The sequence below is a fragment of the Ovis aries genome, chromosome 1, assembly GCF_016772045.2.
Source record: "Ovis aries strain OAR_USU_Benz2616 breed Rambouillet chromosome 1, ARS-UI_Ramb_v3.0, whole genome shotgun sequence".
Lineage (NCBI taxonomy): Eukaryota > Metazoa > Chordata > Mammalia > Artiodactyla > Bovidae > Ovis > Ovis aries.
In genome coordinates, this window is record NC_056054.1 from 181,847,132 (window position 1) to 181,874,494 (window position 27,363).

The 27,363-nt window shown below is 39.5% G+C and overlaps 1 protein-coding gene and 1 non-coding gene across 4 annotated transcripts in view; both read right to left on the bottom strand.

Moving 5' to 3' along the window:
- LSAMP (limbic system associated membrane protein) overlaps positions 1-27,363 on the bottom strand; it is a 708,470-nt gene that overhangs the window by 456,349 nt on the left and 224,758 nt on the right. The gene's annotated exons all lie outside the window — the stretch shown is intronic.
- On the bottom strand, positions 5,973-6,045 carry TRNAK-UUU (transfer RNA lysine (anticodon UUU)). Its single transcript has one exon. It is a non-coding gene; the product is annotated as a tRNA-Lys (tRNA).

Below are 27,363 nucleotides of genomic sequence, written 5' to 3' on the forward strand. Positions count from 1 at the left end.
AAGACTGACTAGTAGTACACAGTAAAGAACATTTAGCTTCAATGCCAGCTCTTTTAATAATGGATGACTTTGGGCAAGTTATTTGATCTTCTGAACTGTAGTTTTATGATTTGTTCATAAATGCTTGCATTCCTGCACTCATTACTTCCAAATTAATTAAGTGCCTACTATGTTCTGCACAGATACTTACATAGTCTCTGCTCCAAGGAGTTTATATCTAGTGGGAAGAAGCCCAGCAGATTTCAGTTTTCTAGTCATTTGCTTTAAAATGATACCGTGTACAAATACTATGCTAAACAGTTTATACAGTATTTGCTTATTTTGCACAAAAATTTTATGAGGATATTTGTATCTCCAATTACAAATGGGGCAACTGAGAATTAAAAAGTTTAAATAATTCACCCAGTTAATGATTTAAATCAAGTATTTCTAATCCTGGTGATTTTGTTCCCAACCTCCATACCACACTAGTCGTATCTGCCCAGGTGCTGCTATGGGGGATGAGAGAGGACCATGGGCCACCACAGGCCATAACCCAAAGGATAGTAAAATATTTAGTACATAGGGTTTGGAAGAGGCGTTTATTTCCACAGAGGTTCAGGTGAAAGGACAGCACAATTTTAAAATGGACACAAAGCAGGTCAAGTCTTAAAATCAATCAGCATGTGAAGATGCTACCGAACAATCTGCCGATGCAAGAAAGAACAGTGGATGTGGAACCTTTGGTCCTGGTGCTCAGGAGTGGGAGGCAAGTGCGGGGAGTTGGGGAGGAGAGGGAGGAGAAGAGTGGGAATCTATCCTTCCATATAGTCACCTTCCAAGAGCAAGAGGGCCATGAGATGGTGGAAAAAGCAGACTTATCGACTAGATTTAAAACTAATGCAGGCTAATGATGCAACCATCCCAGGAGGAAATAACCCGGACCACAGTCAACATTATCACCTACGGAATGCAATGGGTCTTAAAAGGGCTTATCTGATGAGCTTTGTTTTAGAAAGTATAAAAGAGTGGGTTTCTCCTAGATATTTGTCACCAGAACATACTCACAGTTTCACGAATTTAAAATGCTTCTTGCCACCACTGCATCTCCCTTATCCCACTGTATTCCCCACCTGCCAACAGTTTGACACAGATTTGATGAATTTGCTTCCCAATTTTACAGCACTGAGGTCTTCTCTGTACTCAGCAGTACTGCGTGGAGTTCACTGATAATCTCCCACGACCAGGTGCTTCTCTTTTAAATGGGCTGCCTCTCTTCCCGTTCTGCTTTCAATTTTAGTACCGTGTAATCAGTCTTCAGCTTTTTAACTTGACTCTGAGTGGGCTCAAATTTTTTATTGGTAGCAGCTTATGCTTCTGCCCTTGAGCCCTAGTAGCAAAAGAACTACATACATTTTAATAAAGTATCTTGCCATTCTGCCCTGTCATTTGCATACCTGTCTGTGTGCATGGGTATGCACATATATGTGCATACGAATACATATTGTGTGTAATACACACACACACACACACACACACACACACACACACACACACATGATTTTTCCAAAAGGAACAAAGAACCAGAGGAGGAGGTGCAGTGACAAGAGATGAAAGAAATTGAGGTTGGAACAGAAGCTAAATATGGGAAAATGTATAATAGAGGATAATTTGTCAGTCACTAAAAAAGAGAGTACTGTAACTTAGGGACATTTTGTGCTACCAAGCATTAGAAGAGGTGGACAGTTCGAGATGCTGCTTTCTTATTCCTATCATTTCTCAGAATTTGTTGTGATATGGAGCAGCAATTATGGGTTCGCAGGCATCATAACTTAAGGAGTTTTCAGGATTTCTATTTCTCAAACCGGAACTGAGGAATGAGATAAGGGATGTGGGGCCCACGTAGTTCCTACCAGAATCAAGCACCAGGGATTGGAAACAATTCTGACATGAGCGGGATGACCAGCCATTCTGTAGTCAAAAGAGTATTCAGTGGGATTCAGAAAGCATGGTTTCAGCCCTGACCCTGAGACAAAGAAATGGGAAAACAACAAAAACAATCGAAACACTTTTTTTCTAATACTGAAATTACCAGTGTATATATATACACGTCTTTGTTTCATTTTAAGGTACTATCCTATAGAAAAAATGCAATTCAGTTCAGTTCAGTTGCTCAGTCGCGTCCAGCTCTTTGTGACCCCATGAACCACATCCCATTTCATAAACAAGAAAATAGAGACTCAGCAAGTTAAATAACTGATCCAAGTTAACAAATCTGATAAACTAACAGAGGCAGGCTTCGTACCAAGAACCTCAGGATTTCTGATTGTAGCCCTCTTTGCTTTCCCCTCTCACCTCCTAGCTAACTAGGGAGGTCCACAGCCATGCCAGCTATCTTGAGCCTCCAGGGATTTGCTGGGAAAATTAGATAACTGGTCTAGATCAGTAGTTTCCAAATGTGCATACGTATGGGTACATACATGTGTGCCTATGTGCTTGAGAGAGGCAGAGCCTTTCTGAACGCAAAACCTTACACAGAGTTTGCTGGATGTTACAGACACTGGCACTAGTGTCTCACTATCTCCATCCTCACTGTGACCCTCAAGAGATGCCAAGGAATATACAAGTTTGCAGAGAGCAGCTTGAAAACCTCTGTGTAACATTCTTTGATCAAGTGTGTGTGTGTGTGTGTGTGTGTGTGTGTGTGTGTGTGTGTGTGCGCGTGCATGCGTGTGGTCAGGGAGGCTGTGGTAAACCCAGTGACATGGTCTTTTTCTATTGTTCATCTTCAAAAGACTTTTTGGTCACAGTTTCAGAGTGTGGGAATTCATTTGAAAGATACTTATTAAGCATCTATTAAGAGCAGAGTCTTAAAAGCTAGTTTCACCTCTGTACTTGGAATTGGCAGCTGCTTCTCTTCCCAGAAGACAGTCCCATAAAGATGAGGCTGTGCAAATCCACTGCTCTGGGTTCTAGCTCCAGCTCCAACGCTAAGCTCCATGATTTCTGGAATGTCACCACTCTCTGAATGCGGCTCCTCATTTACAAAATGAGGGTGATCTCTAGGACCTCTTGCAGCTTTAACATTCTATGATATTATGCCAATTTTACGACTTCAAAAAAACAATTAGATACTTTTTTTATTTCCACAGCACTACATCCTATGGGCTGACAGTTGCCTGCCATGGATGAAATTACTTTTTAATAACTATGTATTTGGTGCTCATTTTAAATTTTTAAAGTATCCCCTTCAGGGCATAAACACGTTTCTATATCTAGCTATTTAACTGTGAGGGAGGAAAAGGCTTAAACTTGTAATTTTGCATTCTAATTTTGTAGGTTAGACTTTCAGTCTGGGTGTGAAGTCTGGGCAGTAAGAACCACATTTGCGAGCTGGGCTCCTTGAGCAGAGCACAAAGGGGCTTGGGGACAAGAAGAGGAAGAAAGGTGATGTGCCCCACTTTACAGAAACTAGGGGTGGGTTCTGAGAAGGAATTTAACATCTTCCTTACCTGGGCTGCTCTTTTTTCTCATGTTGCACTGTCTCACCCATTTTCTAAACAGATCTCTGTAATTTTTCCACAAAAAATCCTCTTTTAAAAATATAAAAATTACACAAAGGGTTAAGTATTCTTTAGTATAATAGACACAATGCATGCAAATTAAAGGAACTATTAACCTAGATTCATTTTAGTGTTTATCAGGGTAACAAATACTGGAGAGGCTGACAGTAAAAAGTACTCACATAATTTGGTCACATTGTAAAACGTACAAATCTTTGGATAAGGAACTGAGATTCCAAAATCAGAATGACATTCCTGGCAATACTAGCCAAGAAAGTCTCATCACCAAATATTTATTAAGCACTTGCTTTATACCAAAACTATTTAAATTGGTCAAAAAAATAGAAATTTATCAATAGTAATCAAAAATTAGAACCAATATAAACATCCAAGTATAAGAGATTGACCTAGTATGGCTTATCAATGCATTCAAATATTATAAAGCCACTGAATCTTAAAATACATAAGCCACTTAACATTAAAACATGGTGGTGGTTTAGTCACTAAGTCACATCTGACTCTTGCAACCCCAGGGACTGTAGCCCACCAGGCTGCTCTGTCCATAGGATTTCCCAGGCAAGAGTACTGGAGTGGGTTGCCACTTCCTTCTCCAGGGGATCTTCCCAATCCAGGGATCAAACCCACTTCTCCTGCATTGCAGGCAGATTCTTTACCAACTGAGCCACCAGGGAAGCCATTTGTTTAGGCTATCATGTTAAATAGAAAAGCAAATCAGAAAATGGTTTGTACATTAATACCTAAAACTATGTAAGATATCATTCATATGGTCAGCAATTTGAAAGAAATATGGAAAAGTGAAATGAGTTTTTATTAAAGTGGTGATATTGTGTGTGATCCTTTTGAAGATGGTGTTAAATGATGATATTAGAGTACCTTTGTCCAGCAACAAAAAGGGGCTGCATTCCCTAATGGCACTTTGTGTGAATGTGATAGCATTTAGCTACAGGAGAGACTTCTTAAGGTTCATGGTGATTCCAGGTCCACAATGTGGCCGCCTGAGGTCTGACCATTTGTGCCGCCAACTACATAGAAGATTATATAACCTTTTGCAAACTTTCACAGCTCTAATTCTTTCTCTAGGGGAATACTGGAAAGTGGCTCCTTTGCAGATTTCATAAATTTTCATTTTCCAACTTCCCCCTCAGTCTCTTCTGATGACTTTTCTGAAAAAAAAAAAAAAAATCCTTCTGGAAGTTTCATGCTGTAGTACTACCTGTGGGTATGATTCCCCATGTGAGGATGTCAAATTTAATTAGATTTTGCTCTCTGTTACTTAATGACTCAACTAGGCTCACAAGTCCAAGATCATAACCTCCCTAGTAGGCTGCCAAGTTAGCTATTTCAAGGAACAACTATTTGTGGTACCCTACCATAATTATTTCAAACCATGCCCAGAAAATAATAAAACTAGTAATGTTCACTTAATTATATCCTCCTTCTGAGGATACTCAAGCATTTCACAAGATTTCTTCACTCAGTCATACGTATAACACAGGCAAGAAACAGGTGAGCAATATTAAAACATACTTCTAAGGTCTTCTTTAACAAGAAAAGACATCCTCAATTATCTCCTTTTCTTATAAGAAATTTTCAGTACACTGAGCAGATTCCAATGGTATCTGACAAAAGCATAAGGAATCCAGAACTAGATAAAAATATATATTTTTTTAAGGCAAACAAAGAGGATATATTTTTCTGGGTCCAAAAACATTCTGTTCTTCTGAAAATCTTTGGAGCCTGTTCACTTTCTAGGTCTTCATTGATTACTTTGGTCTATAAAGTGCCAATAAACATGCAACCAGTAAACAAGATATAACAAAAATGTCGAGATCTGAGGAAAAGCCTGATCAACTCTACAGAAGTCAAAAGGCACACAGGAAAAGGCAGCCTCATAGCCTTCCTGAGGGTCTCACACCAGCAGCCCATCTGGCTTGAAGCAACACTAATCAGATAATGATGCTCTGTGAGAGTGCTGCCAGCCCTAGAATGAACTTCTGAGTGATTCCCTGTCTTTTTTGTTCACCATTGTCTCTCAGCACTTTTGGGACAGCGTATCTTGCCTACAGTAAGTGCTTAGTATCAATCCATACTTGTTAAATAAATGAATCTACACTGCTTTTGATTTACTGATCAGACACAAAGTTTCCCCGCTGTAACTGAAACTGTGCAATAAACGGACTATGACAGTAATTTGAACAAAGAAAGTGAAAGTCGCTCAGTCATGTCCTACTCTTTGCAACCCCATGGACTATACAGTCCATGGAGTTCTCCAGGCCAGAACACTAGAGTGCGTAACCATTCCTTTCTCCAGAGGATCTTCTTGACCCAGGGATAGAACCGGGGTCTCCTGCATTACAGGAAGATTCTTTACCAGCTGAGCTAGCAGGAAAGCCCAAAATGAGACCTTGTCACCTGAACAGGGACTTGAACCCTAGGCACTCAGATTAAAAATCTGATGCTCTACCAAATGAGCTATCCAGGCTCCCTAAGCCAGCTGTAAAGAGTATTTTGGGGAAATTCGTGATACAAATGCACCTCTACAGCTTCTCTTGCACTGCTCTTCACATAAGTAGAACTCTTTCAACTTTCTGGCCTCAATGTAACCACTCCTTGGAGTGGTCTTACCAGATCACCCAATCTGAAGACCCATCCCTCCAGGCATAATCGCATTGCAGCATTAATCAGAATATGCATTTATACAGTGCTTTGGGGTAAACAGTTACTTCCCTCTCTTGTCTCCAAGTTGCATGTCCATTTTCTTCTTTATGTCCATCACCATAAATTAGCACAGTACCAGATTCATATCAGACGCTTAAATGAGTGCATGTAACATATATTCAAAGTCCATTTTACCTTGTTTCAATTGTGTCTGAAAATACATTTTTAGACTCAGGTTTGTCTCTTAAACAGAATTTTCCCTTCTCTTCAACTTCTCCATTTTCCTTTTCCCTCTTCTCGTCATGTTAGTCACTCAGTCGTGTCCTACTCTTTGCGATTCTATGGAATGTAGCCCACCAGGCTCCTCTGCCCATGGGATTTTCTAGGCAAGAATACTAGAGTGTGTTGCCATTTCCTTCTCTGGGGATCCTTCCGACCCAGGGATCGAAACTGGGTCTCCCGCGTTGCAGGCAGATCCTTTCTCATCTGAGCCACCAGGGAAGGCTTTTCCTCTCCTCTCTCTCCTCTTATTCTATTATCATTTCACCACCCTCCTTCTTCTTCTAGTCTCTCTTCCCTGCCACCCTATTTATGAATTTTATGAATGACAGCTCACACATGGAAGATATGTTCCCACTTACTGTCTATTAGGTAATGAACAACAAAAATGAGAGTCGACTCATATTTTAAAGGGTCATAACTTTCAATCACATAATTTTGCCAAGCATTCCAACAGCTGTGATTTTAAAAGTCATCAAAATTCAGTCATGCTTGTACTGCTTCAAAATAGACTGAAGATAAAGCATTCTACTAATTTATATTAACCATATACAGAGATGTATCTAACTAAACACATGCTATATATTTGTACATAGGGAGCACAAGCTGTTTCTGTTTTGTTTTGTTTGGAGAAACTAGTCTAAGCCAGACGTAGAATGCAAAATATAGATGTGCAAGGTAAGCAAACTGTGTTAGTCATTCAGTTGTGTCCAACTCTTTGAGAGTGTATGTACTGGGTGGGGCCTGCCAGGCTTCTCCAGCCATGGAATTCTCCAGGCAAGAATACTGGAATGGATTGTCATTCCCTTCCCCAGTAGATCTTCCTGAACCAGGGATCCAACTCAGGTCTCCTGCACAACAGGCAGATTCTTTACCATCTAAGTCACCAGAGAAGACCAAGGTAAGCCAAGTTCAGTCTCAGGTGTGTCCAATTTTTTGCAATCTAATGGACTGCAGCACGCCAGGCTTCTCTGTCCATCAACAACTTCCTGAGCTTGCTCAAACTCATGTCCTCGAATTGGTGATGCCATCCAACCATCTCATTCTCTGTCATCCCCTTCTCTTCCTGCCTTCAATCATGCCCAGCATCAGGGTCTCTTCCAATGAGTCAGTTCTTCGCATCAGTTGGCCAAAGTATTGGAGCTACAGCTTCAACATCAGTCCTTCCAATAAATATTCAGGACTGATTTCCTTTAGGATGGATCTCCTTGCAGTCCAAGAGACTCTCAAGAGTTTTCTCTAACCCTACAGTTCTAAATCACCAAGTCTTTGGTGCTCAGTTTTCCATATAGTCCAAATATCACATCCATACATGACTACTGGAAAAAAACATAGCTTTGACTAGACAGACCTTTGTGGGAAATGAAATGTCTCTGATTTTTAATATGCTGTTTAGGTTGGTCATAGCTCTTCTTCCAAGGAGCAGTGGTTTTTTAATTGCATGGTTTCAGTTACCATCTGCAGTGATTTTGGAGCCCAAGAAAATAAAGTGTGTTACTGTTCTCGTATTTGCCCATCTATTTGTCATGATGTGATGAGACCGGATGCCATGATCTTAGTTTTCTGAATGTCAAGCTTTAAGCCAACTTGTTCACTTTCCTCTTTCACTTTCATCAAGAGGCTTTTTAGTTCCTCTTTACTTTCTGCCATAAAGGTGGTGTCATCTGCATATCTGAGATTATTGATATTTCTCCTGGCAATCTTGATTCCAGCTTGTGCTTCTTCCAGCCCAGCGTTTCTCATGATGTACTCTGCATAGAAGTTAAATAAGCAGGGTGACAATATGCAGCTTTGATATACTCCTTTTCCTATTTGAAACCAGTCTGTTGTTCCATGCCCAGTTCTAACTGTTGCTTCCTGACCTGCATATAGGTTTCTCTGGTTTCTCTAATTTTCTTGAAGAGATCTCTTGTCTTTCCCATTCTATTGCTTTTTCTCTTTGCACTGATCACTGAGGAAGGCTTTCTTATCTCTCTTTGTTCTTCTTTGGAACTCTGCATTCAGATGGGTATAGTTTTCCTTTTCTCCTTGGCCTTTAGCTTCTCTTCTTGTCTCAGCTATTTGTAAGGCCTCTTCAGACAACCATTCCTTTCTTTTTTTTTTTTTTTTGGTGATGGTCTTGGTCACTACCTCCTGTACAATATCATGAACCTCCATCCATAGTTCCTCAGGAACTCTGTCTATCAGATCTAATCCCTTGAATCTATTTGTCACTTCCACTGCATAATTGTAAGGGATTTGATTTAGGTCATATCTGAATGGTCTAGTGATTTTCCCTACTTTTTTCAATTTAAGTCTGAATTTTGCAATAAGGAGTTTTTGATCGGAGCCACAGTCAGCTCTTGGTCCTGGTTTTGGTGATTTATACAGCTTCTCCATCTTCGGCTGCAAATAATATAATCAATCTGATTTCAGTATTGACCATCTAGTGATGTCCATTTGTAGAGTTGTATCTTGTGTTGTTGGAAGAGGGTGTTTGCTATTCCAGTGCATTCTTGCAACAAAACTCTGTTAGGCTTTGCCCTGCTTCATTTTCTACTCCAAGGCCAAACTTGTCTGTTACTCCAGGTATCTCTTGACTTCCTGCTTTTGCAATCCAGTCCCCTATAATGAAAAGGACATCTTTTTTGGTGTTAGTTTTATTAGGTCTTGTAAGTCATCATAGAACTGCTCAACTTCAGCTTCTTCAGATTAGTGGTTGGGGCACAGACATGCCTTATTGTGATACTGAATTGTTTGCCTTGGAAACAAACTGAGATCATTCTGTCATTTTTGTGACCACACCTAAGTATTGCATTTCGGTGTCTTTCATTGACTATGAGGGCTACCCTATTTTTTCTTCAAAGGGATTCTTGCCCACAGTAGTAGATATAATGGTCATCTGAATTAAATTTGCCCATCCAAGTCCATTTTATTTCACTGTTTCCTAAAATGTTGATGTTCATTCTTGCCATCTCGTTTGACCACTTCCAATTTACCTCGATTCATGGACCTAACATTGCAAATTCCTATGCAATATTGTTCTTGACAACATCCAACACTACTTCCATCACCAGTCACATCCACAACTGGGTGTTATTTTCACTTTGGTTCCATCTCTTCATTCTTTCTGCAGTTATTTCTCTACTCTTCTCCAGTAGCACACTGGGTACCTACTGATCTGGGCAGTTCATCTTTCAATGTCATATATTTTTGCCTTTTCATACTGTTCAGCGAATTTTCATACTGTTCAGCTAGTTTTCATACTCTTCAGAGAGTTCTGACAAAATGTGCTCCACTGGAGAAGTGAAGTGAAGTCGCTCAGTCGTGTCCGACTCTTTGTGACCCCATGGGCTATAGCCTACCAGGCTCCTCTGTCCATGGGATTTTCCAAGCAATAGTCCTGGAGTGGATTGCCATTTTCTTCTCCAGGGGATCTTCCCAACCCAGGGATCGAACCCAGGTCTCCCGCATTGTAGACAGACACTTTACCATCTGAGCCACCAGGGAAGTCCACTTCTTGCCTTGAGAACCCCGTGAATAAGGTAAGCAAAGCCTGCCTTCAAAAGGAAGAAAACATTCCTGCTGGTTTCTCTAAACTTCATTTGTTTGCTTTTTTAATCCTTTTTAAGTGAGCCAGTTTTTCCCACACTCATCAAAACTTTTCTTGAAGATGGTGCAAAGTATCAGAGAAGACATCCTTTCATAAAGCATTCTGTGACAATTGTTCAGTTGCTAAACCATGTCCTATGCTGTAACCGCATGAACTACAGCATACCAGGCTTCCGTGTCCTTCCCTATCTCCCAGAGATTGCTCAAATTCATGTCCATTGAGTTGGTGATGCCATCCAACCATCTCATTCTCTGTTGCCCCCTTCTTCTTCTGCCCTCAGTCTTTCCCAGCATCAGGGTCTTTTTCAATAGGTCAGCTCTTCATATCAGGTGGCCAAAGTATTGGAGCTTCAGCATCAGCATCAGTCCTTCCAATGAATATTCCACATTGACTTACTTTAGCATTGACTAATTTGATCTCCTGGCTCTCCAAGGGTCTCTCAAGTGTCTTCTCCAGCACAATTTGAAAGCATCAAATCGTTGGTGCTCAGTCTTCTTTATGGTCCAACTGTCACAGCTGGACATGAATACTGGAAAAACCGTAGCTTTGATCGTACAGACCTCTGTCAGCAAAGTGATGTCTCTGCTCTTTAATACTCTGTCTACGTTGGTCACAGCTTTTCTTCCAAGGAGTAAGCGTCTTTTAATTTCATGGCTGCAGTCAATGTCTGCAGTGATTTTGGAGCCCAAGAACATAAAATTTGCCACTTTTTTCACTTTTCCCCCATCTATTTGCCATGAAGTGTTGCGACTGTATGACACGATCTTCATTTTTAGAATGTTGAGTTTTAAGCTAGCTTTTGCACTCTCCTCTTTCACCCTCATCAAAAGACTCTTTCATTCCTCTTCACTTTCTGCCATTACAGTGCTGTTATCTGCATATCTGAGTTGGTTGATATTTTTCCTGACAGTCTTTATTCCAGCCTGTGATTCATCAGCCCATCATTTTGCATGAGGTACTCTGCATATAAGTTAAATAAGCGCGTGACAATATACAGCCTTGATGTACTCCCTTCCCAATTTTGAACCAATCTGTTTTTCCATGTTCGGTTCTAACTGTTCTTCTGGACCTACATACAGCTTTCTCAGGAGACAGCTAAGGTGGTCTGATATTCCCAGCTCTTTAAGAATTTTTCACATTTTGTTGTGTTCCACACAGTCAAAGGTTTTAGCATAGTTTATGAAGCAGAAGTAGATGTTTTTTCTGGAATTCCTTTGCTTTCTCTATGATCCTGTGACAGAATGTGATTACAAATCGATGTTGTCAAGGTTAAAAAATATATTAATCATTCTTAAAGGATACATAACTGTGAAAGAGGAAACATACCCAAATGCAGAAGCTCACCTTTAGCATCAGTAGAATAGTTACACCTCAATCTCTGCAATTAAGACAGATCGAGTTTTGACTTCAGGTTTCACCTTTATTGATCATGTCACTTTAGACAAAGCACTGGACTCTCTTGACTCTCACTTTTCTTATACATAAAATAAAGGTATAACAATATCTACTAAATATGGTGATTAAATGGGCCTGAAAAGTAATGTGTAATACAGTAGTAGGTACATGGAGTAAGTACTCAATTGTTTTTGCTTAATTGCAAAGTCATGTATTACTCTTTTATAACCTCATGGACTGTAGCCCACCAGCGTCCTCTGTTTAGGGAATTCTCCAGGCAAGAATACTGAAGTGGGTTGCCATTCCCTCCTCGAGGGGATGTTCCTAACCCAGGAATCGAACCTGGGTCTTCTGCATTGGCAGGCAAGTTATCTACCACTGAGTCACCAGGGAAGTCCAAGTACTCAAGTAAATGATAGTTATTACTACTACTGTGATTCTCATCAGTGATGCTATGTTCTTGCAGTAGTGGTGGTAATTACTTCATTCTTGTCAAGTGCTAAAAGAATGTGGCAAAATAAGGGAAGCCAATTTTAGTGCCATCATATGGAAAATATATCAAATAAAGCAAATGTAGGTGCTATAAGAAAGCTAACCTGGACTCTCAAAAGGAGACTAACTTAATCCCCCCTTTACTCATGAAGGAAGGTGAGTGCATTAGTGTCAGCAGATAGCCTATTCAGGCTTCACTTTTGGTTCACCTGATAAAGAATCTGCCTGCAATGTGGAAGACCTGGGCTCGATCCCTGACTCATTTTCTCATCCAGTATTTCCTACAGGCTTTTCAAATAATGACTTGAGGAAGCATTTAGGTAACATCAGCTCTATCACGTTACTCTAGGAATCAGTGAATATGTCTGAATTTAAAAAGTTATGAAAATGTTTGACAAATTTAAATCCAAACACATATTTAAATTCAAATAAAAATTTGAATAAATCCCACAATTAATTTTCTCCAGTTTCATTTTCATTATTTGTAAGTTAGCTTTATCATGGAAATTTCACAAACAAAAATATCAAAATTTCTTCTGAAAGTGTTTTCTTTGGGGGATTATAGTTTTAGTCTACCAAATTAAGACATTCAGAGAAAAATGAACAGAAACATTTGCATTTTTCTCATATCCTCAAATAATAACACATGATCAATTACCTATGTAAAGAAAACAAAAGGAAGTCTAGAAGTTACAAAATATTCACAGAGTAGTCATGAATAAAATCTAAATTCAAATGTTAATACCACAAATAAACTTTGCTGGAAATTCCTGTTTATTTTAGATTTTTATAGGCTAGACATAAATTTACTATTAATATAGATAACACTGAGTTGTACTTCAGAATACCAATAACTACAGGCAATTGCCAATATACAAAGCATGCATTCCAAAATTTCATTTATAATTCAGTCATTTGGAACTTGCAACAGCTTTTCCCACATAAATACTTACAATCTGTGGTTAAGTTCATAGTAAGGCCACATATGCTAATTTTACATGAAATCATGATAAAACATTTATATCTACAGAAGGAAACTAATATATACTTTCATTAATAAAACATAAACTAAAATAATACAATGTTAAACTGAGATAATGTTTATTATTATATATTTATTCAAAACTGTATGCATTGGTGAAAAGAAAGGCAAAACTCAAAAGGGAAGAAGTGTGGTATGTTTGGTAGAATTCCTGAAGAAAGCTTAAGAGTATCTTCAAGGACTTAGCTATTTTGGGCCAAATTCTCTTTTTTCCTAAATAATTTCAGATCTTACAGAAGGTACAGGTAGATTTTCAGAACCATATTTAAATATTGTCAGTTGCTGACTAAAAAAGGTAAATAAAAAGAAGAGAGGGTAAGTGAATAACAAGGAGCTGCAGGGGAGGTAAATTTGAAATAAGCAAGCAGAAATGTCTGGAAACAAAGGAGACTGCCTGGGAGGAAATCTGAGCTACATGCAGAGAATGCCAGAGGTGCAGGATTGTGTATAATCCTTTGGTAGCAGATTAAGAAAGTGCTGGGGCAGAAATCTGGCCAACTTGTCCTATGAGCTGACTACAAAATGGCAGGGGTGCTTCTTCATGACATTTTGGTTGCCAGAGAACGTGCACAAGTTGTAAGAAGGTAAACACTTAGCAGGCTCGGCTGTGATGCTCTTATCGTGCCTTTCATGCTTGTGGGTGGAACACTTTTTTTGTCAATTACCAGGTTAACCTGCAAACCTTATGATCTTAGAAACACTCAGCGTTGATTGGTCTTCTCTAGCCATGTGTTGGGTATTGGGTTTTAGCTTTTTAGCACATTGTGATACTGCTTCTTAATTAGTGGAACAAAAACTAAATGGGTGGTAGAAATAAGGACATTTGATATTACAGTCATACATACTGTAGTGTAGTGCTATGCTCTTGCAGCTATTTTCATATATTTCAAAATGTGTTTGATTTCTGACTTCCCATTTGACAATAGACCCAGCAAGAAGTCCAGACAGACTCTATGAATAACCTTTTGCCTGTAATGCAATCGTGCCATCGCTAGTCTGTGGGCTATGTCACCTCCAATTAAACAGTGGCTCAATCAGTGTGAAGACAGCCTTCATATTGTTACCGTAGAAAGGTTTCTCCTCTGTGACTAAGCCTTTTCCAGCTGTCGAGATGTTCACCAATTGCTGCCTCAGCTCCTTGGAACCTGCTCGGCTTGTGAGCGCCGATGCATTTACTGTACTAGTAATTAATGCCGTTAGCATTGTAATTAAAAAGAAAAAAAAAAACTTTTTGCCTTTATACTCAGGGTGATAATGCTGCAAGTAAAAATTAATTAAAATGAGATGAATTGCCTTCAGTTAAACGAAACGGAAAGAGAAAAGGAGGGGTGAGGGAGGAGGGACCTGACAAAGAGTTTGCAGCCTTATTAATGAAGCAAACTGAGGAGGCTGGGCTTCACATTTTCCCCTGATTCTTCTTCCTTTGTGTTACAGTCTGGGTTAATGGAGCCCAAAGCTATCAGTTGGTGAGGCAATACAAAGAAGTTCCATTTTTGCTCCATTTGGCTATGGGTCACTATGAAGACCGCAAACATGAGGGCCCATGTTTGTCAAGCCCCTCTTTAATTTCCCCTTATCGGTCTGTTTGAAGTAATGGGCTGTGAAATTGACTTCTATATTATTATTAATTAGATATGATGCCTGATTTTTCTGAACACTTGATACAGTGAAAAGGTCTGGTTCTTTGTATAGGACAAAATCCTGACAAATTCAATCATCGATTAAAACAGAGCTTGGGTGGGAAAGTCTGACCTCTTCTCATCCTGAAAGCAAAGACCTGGTGATCATCTTCCAGTCTCCTGTTTTTCTGAAATTAGCCTCCCAGTTCTGACTGAAGGACACAGATCCTTTAAATCAAAGTAATACACCAGTATTCTAAATTTCATAAAGGAACAACAATCAATTAATCAATAAACACATTCTTAATGAAATCCTGGTGTGTACCTTAAGATTATGTCTGTGCTCCAGGGGATACAGAAACAGTGAAAAAACAACCCTTGTCTTCAAAGAATTGATACACTCACTAAAAAAAAAAAAAAAAAAAAAGCTTAGTTGCATAAACTACTTATAAGTGGGTAATTGAAGCCTAAAGGCTTTGACACTCTGAGTGAAACAGGTTGGTATAAAAGAAGGGACACTGGTCTGGAAGTCAGCAATAACTGCATGGGAGAATAAGCCAAAGAAAAAAGAGAAGATAAAGGGACACAGTTAAAGAGGGAAGAATTTTCATTACAGCTCACAGAATATAATTTCTATATATCTCAAGTCACTGGTCAAGAAGGGAAAAACTACCTGCAGCAGGTAAATTTCTGCTGGGCTTTCTGCTGGAATTTCCAGTAAATTTCTGGAATTTTTCTAGTGCTCCGAGAGGCTTCTTTCGTACTCTAACAATTACTGACTGACTCCTCTGGTTCTGTTTGGTGTTCTATGGACTGTCACACATTGGACATTCTACCCTTTTAAGCCTTGATTCTCTGAAATACCTTCGTTCCATTTTCAGGCAGAAACATATTCCCACAGCTTAGAGATGGGAATCACTACATGGTTCATCTTTCAGAGTTAGGGCCTGACTCGGTGCAGGAACTGAGCTCATTCAGAAGAACAATGCCTCGAATCAACAGCTCTTAGCATGGGTTTTAAAATTCGTACAAGAGATTCTGGGGAGCCTTCAGATAATCTCTTGAAAGTATTAAATATAGTTCTTCAAATTCCACAGTTATCTCATGTTTGGGGCCACTTCACTAGCATCACCAGGTAACAGCTTTCCAAGAAAACGGTAGTAAGTGTGACCATATGACTTACTTTTTCAACATCTGTTCATGGATGTTACAGATTGTAAAATTAGATTCTTCAGATTTAAGAGCAAAGTTGATATTCTCTTTGTGAAGCCATCTGTATTTGCGCAAAGGGAATTTCTTAAAGTCCCTTCAACCAAAGACATTTCGAGAAAAATGTTCACTTGGTCCATTCACCATCTAGATGGAAAGCCTGATGACTGTCTGTTGTGCCCTAGAGAAGCTGCCCAGATGCTTTATAAAGGCTGTGGCTTGGCTGCAGAACATCTGCAATTTCCAAATAGGGGGAATCAATCCAAGCTCCAGCTAGTTCAGCCTGAGAAAGAGGCAGTTTGAGAAGTTTTTTTTTTTTTTTTTTAATTTTTTAGCAGCAGGGTAGATTTGCTGCCTGAGGCAAGGAAGGTCTTGAGTCTCAGATGTGCACAGGTCTTAAACACCAAGAAAGTAGAGCTATTAGGGTAAATGAACCTAGCTGGGCCTTGATGGATGTCAAATGGGCTCAGAGCAGCTGCTGAACTACCCAAACAAGGGAGAGGCCTATACCAATCAGAAGCATCCTTTTGCTACACTAGTCAGAAATTAGCAAGCAGGGGAAATGTATTTAACCCTGCCCCCTCTCTGTGATGGGCTGCGAGTGTACTACCAAGCTGTGTGGCATTGACAAAACTGAAATACACAGTTAATTCTTTCTCTAGCTGTTTTAATCATTTCTTAGAACCTTACAGAAAAAGTAACTACAGTTTAGAATACCAGAGAGCCATAAGAAAAAAAGATGAAGCCCTACTCTAATTAAGAAATGATGGACTTGATTATACTTGTGTGTGTTAGTTGCTCAGCTGTGTCTGACCCTTTGCGACCCATGGACTGTAGCCCACCAGGCTCCTTTGTCCATGGGATTTTCCAGGCAAGAATACTGGAGTGGGTTGCCACGCCCTCCTCTAGGGGATCTTCCCAACCCAGGGATCGAACCCATGTCTCCTGTGTCTCCTGCATTGCAGGCAGATTCTTTACCCATTGAGCCATCAGGGAAGCCACATGATTATACTTATGACACAAGAAAAGACAGACCTTGAAGTAATGAAGCAGTGTAGGGGAAAATGGGCCATGGAGAGAAACAATGGTAAATTACTAGTTTATGGTGCATTGCTGATTTCCTGTGACCTCTATGAATTCCACATTGCAGTTCAGTAGGTAATAGTCACATGGTTTACTTGATTCTCCCTTCCTAATTCCAGGAGGCATTGCAACATGCTCTGTGAGCAGCAGAAAATTCTCCCGCTGACTGGTTTGCAGACTCTCCACTTGAAGTGCTGGACTTACAATCTGGTCGCAGCAAAGAACTGCTGACTGGCAGCTGGCACCTGTACAACTACTGGCTTGCATACTTTAAGGTCTGGCTCTTAAAAACAAATACAGTGAGCTCTGGGATCTTGGAGTTGGCTGCACAGGACACAGTCTATCTCTATACATACTCTCCCTGCGGTAGTACAATGTTCGGTTGTATATGTTGAATGGGGGCTTTTCTTAGGTTTTCACAGGTCTAATTACAGATCCCATGGATTGGAAAATACAGGCTCATTCATTTTTCATTTTAACTTCTCTTGGGATATGAGAGTGGATAAAGAAGAGGAATGAAAGGACATACACAGAGAATAATTCATGAAATGACCCAATGCTGTCTGATAAATAAGAAGGTGGAATTTGGCAAAAGACAGACAGCAAAGAACACTATAGCTGACTTTGAGACTTCATCTTTTCTCTCCCACCGCCACCATTCCTATCTCACTACCTACCTATCATTGTCTCTCTCCTCTCTTTCCTCTCTCTCTCATTATCTCTCCATCTCTCCACATTTCTGTCTAAAAAAGAATCTTATTCCACCAAAGGAAAATGATAACTTGTTTAAAACCTCAACCATAAAATTAGCATCAGAGCTGACTGCATTAGTCCTGACAGAGTAGGTTATTAGAAAAGAAATACATTTTCTTCTAAATGTGTTAACTGAAAGATAACAAAGACAAGGCCTCTTCTGAAAAGTAAAATTTATCTTTTCTTCCACATTCCAATTTTTAATTCTCTGTTCTTGTATTGAGCACATGAGTACTTGGACTTCTTGATATTGAAAATGAAAACAGCTATTTTTATAGACCTTTGCTCTATCACTTTCCATTCTGAAGTGCAATGAACCTCACAAAATGGTGTTCCATGTAACATGTGGGTTCTTTGGAAAATGTTTGAGATATTTTAGATAATAATACACTTTTTAGAAGTCTACAGCCCATATAAACATACTAAAGGCTGTGAGAAGTTCTGTAAAAAGAAAGTCTTTAAGTCAAAATTCACCAAATTTTTTGACCAAGAACATTTATTTTTTACACAATTATTTTTGTTACACAATTATTTCTACAGAACAAATATTCTAAAAGACATGATTTTGGACATGACATTACAGTGCAAAGGCTGACACACAAATAGGCCAACATTCAAATTTTTGCTTTCCTGTTAAAATATGTTCTTATTAACTTTGAAAATAACAGTACATATGCATAAATACAGAGAGGAAAGAATGCAAGGAGAAAGGAAGGGAGGCAGACAAGCAGAGATGGATAAGGGAAAAAAAGAGAAAACAAAGAGAAATTAATTTTGCCCTAAATTTTAAATAATTGAATCTCCAAATCTTTGTTTTTGTATCTAATAGTAAGAGTAGTGTTATGTATTGGTACAGAAAATGGCAATGACAATTGAATATCTACCATGTGTCATTCACTTTTAAAAGATACATTATATATGTTATTTCATGAAGCTATCAAAATTATTGCAAAGATCATCTTGCATGATGACACTAGGGTAAATCTAAGAAAATAATATACTTTCTCAATTTCTGTAACTACATTCTGTTCTTGGATTAAATAAAGGACTGAAAGATAAATCTTATCTGGGTAAGATAAGGATATTCTTTTAATCTGGTTGCTAATGGGATTTAGACTAAAGTGAAGTCCCTCAGTCGTGTCCCGACTCTTTGCGACCCCATAGACTGTAGCCTACCAGGCTCCTCTGTCCATGGGATTTTCCAGGCAATAGTACTGGATTGGATTGCCACTTCCTTCTCCAGGGGATCTTTCCAACCCAGGGCTCAAACCCAGGTCTCCCGCATTGTAGACAGGCGCTTTATCGTCTGAGCCACCAGGGAGAGTCTTTCTAACTTTTAGATCTCACTTCCAAACATTACTCTTCCCCACATGTGTCAATAAACATTTTAGGATTATTTGAATTATTATTTTTCTCTGAAAAATGCTGTTGGTATTTTGTCAGGGATTGCATTGAATCAATAGATTGCCTTGAGTAGTATGGTCATTTTAACATTACTAACTCTTCTGACCCATAAGCATGGTATATATTTTTTCATTTTTGTGTCATTTTCGATTTCTTTCATCAGTGTCTAGAAGTTTTCCAAGCATGGATCTTTAACCTCCTTAGTTAGATTTATTCTTAGTTATTTTATTATTTTCAATGGCATTATAAATGGAATTGTTTTCTTAATTTCTCTTCCTGATAGTTCGTTGTTCATGTGTAGAAATACAATGGATTTCTGTATATTACTTTAGTATCTTGCAACTTCAATAATTAATTAATAAGTTCTTCTAATTTTTTGATGGCACGTTTATATAGTATCGTGTAACTGCGAACAGTGATGGCTTTACATTTTCCTTTTCAGTTTGGATGCCTTTCATTTCTTTTTCTTGTCTGATTGCTGTGGCAAGGACTTCCAGTACTATGCTGAAGAAAAGCTGTGAGAGTGTGCATCCTTGTCTTATTCTGATCTTAGAGGAAAGGCTTTCAGCTTTTCACCACTAAGCATGATGTTACCTGTGGGCTTGTCACATGTTTTTTTTTACTATAAGGAGGTATGTTCACTTTTACACACTTTGTTGAGAGATTTTATCACAAATGGATGTTGAATTTTGTTTAAAAGCTTTTAAACAAAAGAGCAAGTCCCAACAGTTTCCAATAGACACGCTAGGATTAGTAAATGGATTTCCCTCATGGATAGTCTAGATACCCTTCATACCACTGTTTGTGGAAGCTATTTAATCAGTCCTTAGTTCAAGAGGAATCACTCTAAATGTACACGCAGATTCAGTGTGCATATTCAAGGAGGTGTGTTCAGAGTCTTCCTATACTGCCGTCTGGGGCAGCTTTCAATTTTTTTGTAGATTATTTATTTGTAAAGCAAAAGAGCTATATTAGATGACTTATAAGAACATTTCCATACTCCAAAACACTATCTCTACAATTTAAACAATATATAATAGCCCACGGCTTCCCTGGTGGCTCAGAGGTTGAAGCATCTGCCTGGAATGCTGGAGACCTAGGTTCGATCCCTGGGTCAGGAAGATCCCCTGGAAAAGGTAATGGCAACCCACTCTAGTACTCTTGCCTGGAGAATCCCATGGAGGGAGCAGCCTAGTAGGCTACAGTCCATGAGGTCGCAAAGAGTCGGACACGACTGAGCAACTTCACATCACATTATAATAGCCCTACCCATCAACATAAAATTGGATTAAAGATTTATGAGCATGGCCCCGCCCATCAGAACAAGACACAGTTTCCCCCAGTCAGTTTCCCCCACAGTCAATCTCTCCCATCAGGAAGATTCCATAAGCTGCTTACCCATATCCCTCAGAGACAGAATGAAAAACACAATCACAGAAAACTAATCAAGCTATTCACATGAACCACAGCCTTGTCTAACTCAATGAAACTATGGGCCATGCCATGTAGGGCCACCCAAGATGGACAGGTCATGGTAGAGTTCTGACAAAATGTGGTTCACTGGAGAAGGGAATGACAAACCACTTCAGTATTCTTGCCTTGAGAACCCCATAAACAGTATAAAAAGGCAAAAAGATAGGACGCTGAAAGATGAAGTCCCCAGGTGGTAGGTACCCAATATGCTACTGAGGAGAGTGAATAAATAACTCCAGAAAGAATGAAGAGATGGAGCCAAAGCAAAAACAACACCCAGCTGTGGATGGGACTGGTGATGGAAGTAAAGTCCAATGCTGTAAACAGCAATATTGCATAGGAACCTGGAATGTTAGGTCCATGAGTCAAGGTAAATTAGAAGTGGTCAAACAGGAAATGGCAAGAATGAACATCAACAATTTAAGAATCAGTGAACTAAAATGGACCAGAATGGGTGAATTTAATTCAGATGACCGTTATATCTACTACTGTGGGCAGGAATCCCTTAGAAGAAATGGAGTAGCCATCATAGTCAACAAAACAGTCTGAAAAGCAGTACTGAAAAGTACTTGGATGCAATCTCAGAAATGACAGAATGATCTCTGTTCATTTCCAAAGCAAACCATTCGATATTACAGTAATCCAAGTCTATGCCCCAACCAGTAATGCTAAAGAAGCTGAAATTGAATGGTTCTATGAAGACCTACAAGAACTTGTAGAACTAACATCCAAAAGAGATGTCCTTTACATGATACCTGGACTAACAGTCAAATTTGGCCTTGGAGTACAAAATGAACCAAATCAAAGGCTAACAGAGTTTTGCCAAGAGAACACATTGGTCATAGCAAACACCCCCTTCCAACAAAAGGGAAGACTCTACACAAGGGCATCACCAGATGGTTAATACCGAAAACAGACTGATTATTTTCTTTGCAGGCAAAGATGGAGAAGCTCTATAGAGTCAGCAAAAACAAGACTGGAGGTGACTGTGGATCAGATAATGAAATCCTTATTGCCAAATTCAAACATAAATTGAAGAAAGTAGGGTAACCCACTAGATCATTCAGGTATAACCTAAATCAAATCCCTTACAATTATGCAGTGGAAGTGAAAAAAATATTTAAGGAATTAGATCTCATAGACAGAGTGCCCGAAGAACTATGGATGGAGGTTTGTGACATTGTACAGGAGGCAGTGTTCAAGACCAGCCCCAAGAAAAAGAAGGGCAAAAAGGCAAAATGATTGTCTGAAGAGGCCTTATAAATAGTTGGGGAAAAAAAGAGAAGCTAAAGGCAAAGGAGAAAAGGAAAGTTATACCCATCTGAATGCAGAGTTCCAAAAAGCAAGGAGAGATAAGAAAGCCTTCCTCAGTGATCAATGCAAAGAAATAGAGGAAAATGATAGAATGGGAAAGACTAGAGATCTCTTCAAGAAAATTAGAGATACCAAGGGGACATTTCCTGAAAAGAGGGGTACAATAAAGGACCAGAAATGGTATGGACCAAACAGAAGCAGAAGATATTAAGAAGAGGTGGCAAGAATACACAGAAGAACTGTACAAAAAGATCTTCATGACCCAGATAACCAGGATGGTACGATCAGTCACCTAGAGCCAGACATCCTGGAATGTGAAGTCAAGTGGGCCTTAAAGGGAAGCATCACTATGAACAAAGCTAGTGGAGGTGATGGAATTCCAGTTGAGTTATTTCAAATCCTGAAATATGATGCTGTGAAAGTGCTGCAATCAATATGCCAGCAAATTTGGAAAACTCAGCAGTAGGCATAGGACTGGAAAAAGTCAGTTTTCATTCCAATCACAAAGAAAGGCAATGCCAAAGAATGCTCAAACTACTGCACAATTGCACTCATCTCACACGCTAACAAAGTAATGCTTAAAATTCTCCAAGCTAGGCTTCAACAGTACATGAACCGTGAACTTCCAAGTGTTCAAGCTGGTTTTAGAAAAGGCAGAGGAAGCAGAGATTAAATTGCCAACATCTGCTGGATCATCGAAAAAGCAAGAGAGTTCCAGAAAAACATCTACTTCTGCTTTATTGATTGTGCCAAAGCCTTTGACTGTATAGATCACAACAAACTGTGGAAAATTCTTCAGGAGATGGGAATACCAGATCACCTGACCTGCCTCCTGAGAAATCTGTATGCAGGTCAAGAAGCAACAGCTAGAACTGGACATGGAACAACAGACTGGTTCCAAATTGGGAAAGGGAGTATGTCAAGGCTGTATATTGTCACCCTGCTTATTTAACTTATATGCGGAGTACATCATGTGAAACGCCAGGCTGGATAAAGCACAAGCTGGAGTCACAATTGCTGGGATAAATATCAATAACCTCAGGTATACAGATGACAACATTCTAATGGCAGAAAGAGAAGAGGAACTAAAGAACCTCTTGATGAAAGTGAAAGAGGAGAGTGAAAAAGCTGGCTTATACTCAACATTCAAAAAATGAAGATCATGGCATCCACGCCAATCACTTTATGGCAAATAGATGGGGAAACAATGAAAAGAGTATAGACTATTTTCTTGGGCTCAATGCAGATGGTGACTGAAGCCATGAAATTAAAAGACTCTCACTCTTTGGAAGAAAAGCTATAACCAACCTAAACAGCATATTAAAAAGAAGAGATATTATCTTGGCGACAAAGGTCCGTCTAGTCAAGGCTATGTTTTTTCCAGTGGTCATGCATGGATGTGAGAATTGGACTATGAAGAAAGCTGAGTGCCGAAGAATTGATGCTTTTGAACTGTGGTATTGGAGAAGACTCTTGAGAGTTCCTTGGACTGCAAGGAGATCAAACCTATAGGAAATCAGTCCTGAATATTCATTGGAAGAACTGATGATGAAGCTGAAACTCCAATATTTTGGCCACCTGATGCAAATAACTGACTCATTGAGAAAGACCCTGATGCTGGAAAGATTGAAGGCAGGAGAATAAGGAGATGACAGAGGATGAGATGGTTGGATCACTGACTCAACAGACATGAGTTTGAACAAGCTCCGGGAGTTGGTGATAGACAAGGAAGCCTGGCATGCTTCAGTTCATTGAATCGCAAAGAATCGGACATGACTGAGCAATTGAACTGAACTTGTATTTTTTCTGACACAAATCTCCCATTTCAATAACCATTTCAAAATCTAAAACCTAAAACTGAAGATACTAGGACTCGTTTCTGATGATGATGTTGAAAACATGCCTGTATAAGTATGATTTAGTTACATTACAAGGTCTGTGTTGTGCTTAGTCACTCCACTGAGTACCACTCTTTGCCATCCCAGGGACTATAGCCCGCCAGGCTCCTCTGTCCATGGGGAGCCTCCAGGCAAGAACACAGGTGGGTTGCCATGCCCTCCTCCGGGGAGATTACAAGATCTAGTCCTATCTTCACATGCTACTAAAATCCACTCTTCATTCTGTACATTCTTCAAAGAGCCACACAAAGGTTAGCCTAACATCATTATTAGAAACAACACAGATTCTACAAGCAGTGTGTTCTTTTCATCTTAAAAAGTGCAACTCTTTGTTCAATATGCTGATAAGAAAATGCAGCATCCAAATCATTAGCAATTTGGTAACTTTTATCCATTGTTTTCTCTCTTCTTTTGCTTAGACTCTATGGTAGCAAAGCAGAGCAGGAAAAAAAGGAGAGCAAAAGGTTTTGCCATTGTATTTAAAGTAATGAGGGTTTCCCCAGTGGCTCAGCAGTATAGAATCTGCCTGCAACGCAAGAACCACAGGAGACACAGGTTCAATCTCTAGGTCAGGAAGATTCCCTGGAAGAGGGGCATGGGAACCCACTGCAGTATTCTTGCCTGGAGAATCCCACGGACAGAGGAACCTAGCAGGCTATAGTGTATATGGTAGCAGACATGACTAAAGCAACTTAGCATGCACACATAAGGTAATGAAGTATAGAATGGAAACCTAGTACAGTTCTACAGAGAAGGCGATGGCACCCCACTCCAGTACTCTTGCCTGGAAAATCCCATGGATGGAGGAGCCTGGTGGGCTGCAGTCCATGGGGTCGCGAAAAGTCAGACTCGAGAGAGCAACTTCACTTTCACTCTTCACTTTCATGCATTGGAGAAGGAAATGGCAACCCACTCCAGTGTTCTTGCCTGGAGAATCCCAGGGATGGGGGAGCCTGGTGGGCTGCCATCTATGGGGTCGCACAGAGTCACAGACTTAGCAGAGTCGGACACGACTTAGTGACTTAGCAGCAGCAGCAGCAGTACAGTTCTAGGTATATGAACTTCATACATGCCTTTGAACCCAATCAGAGGTATAGCAGTTACAGGATATCTACTTCCATCTGCTTCATTTATTTTCACCATCGTTTACTAAATATTCACACTAACATTGAGTCTTCACTAAAAAACCTAGAGATACTGTGAGCCTTATTTTATATATGAAAAGTTGAGGTTTAAAGAAAATTCTAAGGGGCCAGAAGTCATAAAACTCAGTGACTGGGACTCAAGCCCAGGCCATTTAACTCTGAAACCCATGTTTTATATCTGCACAGTTCAACAACACACTAAACCAAGTCCTCCTGTGTGTCTTAGAAAGATGTGTGACAGAGAGAAAGTGTATCAGTGGGCTGACATACAAAGGCCAATCCAAATAAATTTCTTGAGCAGGGTTTCTCAGCCTTAGCACTACTGACAATGTTGGAAGAATAATACTTTAATGTGAGGGATAGCCCTGTGCATGTGGGATATTTAACGGGTTCTCTAGATTCTATTCACTAGATACTATTACATTCATACCTTCCTCCACCAAGATGGGACAACCAAAACTGTCTCTAGACATTGCCAACTGTTCTCTGGGGGATTAAAAGCACCTCAGATTGAGAAGCTCTATTCTAGAGAAAAGATGTCTTTACTGTGACCACCCAAGTCATCAATCCCCACAAGGGTTTCAGTGTTTATCAGAGGCCTTCTGGGGCTTGGACCTTCCTGGTTCTCTCCTACCAAGGGACTGACTCCCTCAAAGGTTCACTAAACAATATGATCATTTTGGCCCTCACACACTAATTAAGATTTTTCGGGTCACTGCATCGCTGTTTTGATCCTGCCTGACGTTTCTGAGAAATGTTTAAGATTCTAAGTTAAAGCATAAATTAAGGGCAATTTTGAAAGCATTTTTTTTGTGATCTTTTTACTATCCCTGCATAATTATCCCTGCATAATCCCTGTACTCTGCTTAAATACCTGCCCTGACTGCTACAGATCATTACTCATGCTTGGGACCATAGCTAAGCAGACAGTTCTGAGTCCACGTCTAGAGTACTTACTCCACGACCCATAACTCAGGTACAAGATATCCAGGAAGGGAAGGTCCAGAGAAGAATAAGGAAATTACTGTGTCTAATACCTGTATACAAAACCTATTTAATCCACGTTGTCCTGTCAGTTTTCTAATCTCTCTTCCCTGTGCCCAATATAATCAGCCCATAAGATTCCAGTCCAGCTGCTCTCCTCTAAAGTTAGCTAAAAAATACTAACCTTGTATTAAGGCATTCCATATGTATTAGTATTTCCTGACTTGAGTAGAAAATGTGCTTGCTTAATATAAAATCAAAATGATGGACTTTTTTTTTTTTTGAAGTAGCAATGCTAACCCACTCTAACTGCAGCCTTAAAAACAGACTGAATGTTGTGCTTTTATTTTTCCTCTCACCTCATTCATCAACATTGCATTTTCTAACCACAGCCCAACTGACAAGGTTTTGATGATTCGCAAGGTAAGAGTGAGTTTAGCTGAGTTCTCCCCAGGTGGCAAGGTACAGGTATGCTGCTGGAAACTATGACTTGCATTTGTGCCGTGTCACCTGTGATAGTCTAGAATAAAAGGAATCTATTCCAGTCGCTCTTCTGTGCGGGTTGCTGACCTCACCACAGGACTGTGAAATATATATATAGTCCTCTATGGGGAGAGTAAAGTAGATGACTTGGGGTTCCAATCATCATGTTCTGCTGAATAAATGGTCAAGTGGGAGCACACATGTATGCACACAGCCATATGTCTCTGTCTTGATAAAGTTCACTTACTGAACTAGAGAAAAGTGAAGTGACTTCCAGGCTTACTGGGCTTGATAATCACAACTTTGAGCTCCAAAAATTCTAGGTATGCAATCCGAAAGGTATTTTTTTTTGTTTGTTTGCAAAGGAGAAAAAATATTGGGGAAATCAAGACCTATTGAAGGCCAGGAATCCTATTCTTAAATTCCTGATTAAATTTAAGACATGGTACTATATTAAGGAATGTGTTATTTGATTCATTGAATAAATTAACATGTCATATAGATAAGAAATGATTAACTTTTTAAATGATTGAAGCAGAAAAGATAAATCTGCAGAATAATTAGGAGGAACCATTGTGCGTGTATGTGTGTGTGTGTGTGTGTGTGTGTGTGTGTGTTCCAATTAGCAGTGGAATACAGGGAATGTAATAGTTCTGTAAAAGAGTCAACACTTTAGATTTAGAATAATTTTCAAACTATAATTCTTATTTTACCCATATGTAGAAGGCTCTTAACAAGTTTCCTAACTAATGGTCATCTATTCTCTGTTTGAACACTTCCAGGGCTAGAGAGCTCGCTGTTTTAAAGATCTATATTCTTCCGTTGGATGCATTTACTTGTTTAGTCATTTTAATATTAATCTGACATCTTTCTATCTCACCCCCTCCACATATCTCATTCTCACTAGCCCTAGTTCTGACTATGAAGAATTAGTTCTACTAATTCAGAATTAATATAATCCTTCTTCCCACCCCAGT